This window comes from Nerophis lumbriciformis, linkage group LG12, assembly GCF_033978685.3.
Source record: "Nerophis lumbriciformis linkage group LG12, RoL_Nlum_v2.1, whole genome shotgun sequence".
Taxonomy (NCBI): Eukaryota; Metazoa; Chordata; class Actinopteri; order Syngnathiformes; family Syngnathidae; genus Nerophis; species Nerophis lumbriciformis.
In genome coordinates this window covers 20,633,146-20,635,896 of record NC_084559.2, presented here as the reverse complement: position 1 = coordinate 20,635,896, position 2,751 = coordinate 20,633,146, and the positions used below count along the sequence as shown (strand labels likewise).

At 34.0% G+C, this 2,751-nt stretch overlaps 1 protein-coding gene across 1 annotated transcript in view; it reads right to left on the bottom strand.

Annotated features, from left to right (window-relative positions):
• Positions 1 to 2,385: 2,385 nt before the first annotated feature.
• stx2b (syntaxin 2b) overlaps positions 2,386 to 2,751 on the bottom strand; it is a 24,143-nt gene continuing 23,777 nt past the window's right edge. The window contains exon 11 of the mRNA XM_061985769.1: positions 2,386 to 2,751. This exon is cut by the window's right edge and continues 400 nt beyond it. The gene's annotated coding sequence lies outside the window, so the exon portion shown is untranslated.

Below are 2,751 nucleotides of genomic sequence, written 5' to 3'. Positions count from 1 at the left end.
AGAAGTTAAAAATTGTACTGATATGATCCAGTTTAAGAGGTTGTTCAAAATAATAGTGCTTACAGAGTACAAAAAAGAAGAATTATGAGAAATACTTTCAACCTTATTGAAAATAAGATATTCTTCATCTCAGTATGTTAATAATGACTGAATTAATTAATTAATTACATATTACAAAACTGTTGTATACTAATTCATAGATGTTATTTTATTATATAAAAAGGTCAGTAAATGATTCTATATATTTGTAAACGCTTTGAAGTGGGAAAGGGGTAGGATTAAATAAGCTTTGCTTCTTCCTACTCCTTTTCGGGCATGATGTAAAATGAAATGATATGAAATTGTGTGATGTATTATGATGTAAGTGTGTTCATGTTCGAAATAAACTAAAGAAAGAAAATGTGTGTGTGAATGGGTAAATGTGGAAGTAGTGTCAAAGCGCTTTGAGTACCTTGAAGGTACCAAAGCGCTATACAAGTACAACCCATTTATCATTTATCATTAAAGTGTGCGGAACAAACGTCCAATTTCTTGCCACTTTCGCATCTTTGGGCCACTGGTGCAACTTGAATCCGTCCCTGTTCGTGTTGTTACACCCTCCGACAACACACCGACGAGGCATGATGTCTCCAAGGTACGGAAAACAGTCGAAAAAACAGAAAATAACAGAGCTGATTTGACTCTGTGTTTGAGAAAATGGCGGATTGCTTCCCGATGTGACGTCACATTGTGACGTCATCGCTCCGAGAGCGAATAATAGAAAGGTGTTTAATTCGCCAAAATTCACCCATTTAGAGTTCGGAAATCGGTTAAAAAAATATATGGTCTTTTTTCTGCAACATCAAGGTATATATTGACGCTTACATAGGTCTGGTGATAATGTTCCCCTTTAATGACATTTTGGAATTTGGATTAAACATGATTAATCACTGTGCACAATTAAAGTCTGCTTAAGATAAGACCGCAATATGTGTACAAAAATGCAATTTTAATGTCAGAATGTCATGTCAAGAAGATTTTTAACATTTCATGTATTTGCACAAACCTTAACAGGTTTATCTAAAGTTCTTTCAGGCTGTATTTTGGAGTGAAATTTGCCAGCGAGCACACCAGTCGGAGTCTCCTCACTCATTTTTGTACTTACGATCTGATCACTGATCAGATCGTAAGTACAAAGAGCTTGTACGGTCAAAATAAATTGCCTGATTAATCTAAGAGTGCTCATGATTAATGTCATACTTTTTTTGTCATTAATCACGGAAAATTTTGACAGCCCATAAATTATGAGGGGTGTTTAAAATGTGTATTTTAATTTAAGTATGCTTTAAAAAAAAAAAATAAGTGATGTTTGGAAAATTATTTTTATTTGCAGTCTATAATAATGCAATGTATTGGATTAAAAAATCAATGTTACCTGAATTACATCTAAACAACAACAAAAATACTGGATTTTAACACAATTAAATTATACCAGAATAATAACATACGTTCACAATATTATTAAAAGTTTTTTTTGTTCAAAGGCAGTAAAGGCACGTTTTATTATTGATTCATGTATCACATTGACAAGAAATCCAAGTGCTGGTTTTATATGAAAATTGTTCAACCACAAGTCGGGAGTATCACAGGAAAAATTCATTTGAAATGATTATCAAAAAATGTACTAAAATAAAGTACTTACATTGAATTTACATAAATAATTAATATAGAAAAAGACATATGAAGCGTTTAGCCTGGAGGGTTATCTTCATGGTGGTCTGACGTATTAAAAAATTCTGCAGGACATAGTTACTAAATATATAATACGTATGTACTAAACCATATTGTGTATATATATTTATTTTCTATTATAAGGATACTCAACAGTCCTAACATTAGATTATCTAATTTCACCTATATGGGTTGAAAATATTTTTTGAAACTAGTAATTATAGTCTGCAAATTGTTGAGTGTCGGTGCTGTCTAGAGCTCGGCAGAGTAACCGTGTAATACTCTTCCATATCAGTAGGTGGCAGCCGGTAGCTAATTGCTTTGCAGATGTCGGAGACAGCGGGAGGCAGCGTGCAGGTAAAAAGGTGTCTAATGCTTAAACCAAAAATAAACAAAAGGTGAGTGCCCCTAAGAAACGGTATTGAAGCTTAGGTAAGGCTATGCAGAACAAAACTCAAACTGAACTGGCTACTAAGTAAACAAAAACAGAATGCTGGACGACAGCAAAGACTTACTGTGGAGCAAAGACGGCGTCCACAAAGTATATCCGAACATGACATGACAATCAACATTGTCCCCACAAAGAAGGATAAAAACAATTGGAATATTATTGATTGCTAAAACAAAGTAGATGCAGGAAATATCGCTCAAAGGAAGACAAAAAAAGAGAAAAAGCCACCAAAATAGGAGTGCAAGACAAGAACTAAAACACTACACACAGGCAAACAGCAAAAAAGTCCAAATAAGTCAGGGCGTGATGTGACAGGTGGTGACAGTACACCTACTTTGAGACAAGAGCTATATTGATGCATGGTTAGTTATGCTTTAAAGTCATATCCAACAATTGCGACGACGACTTTTTACTGTCAACTGAGTAGCGTTTTTTAATGATTTCTACTGGTGGTGTGCCTCTGGATTTTTTCAACGCCAAAAATGTGCCTTGGCTCAAAAAAGGTTGAAAAACCATATTGTGTGTATATATTTATGTTCTATTATAAGGATACTCAATAGTCCTAACATTACTTTACTGACATCCAATTG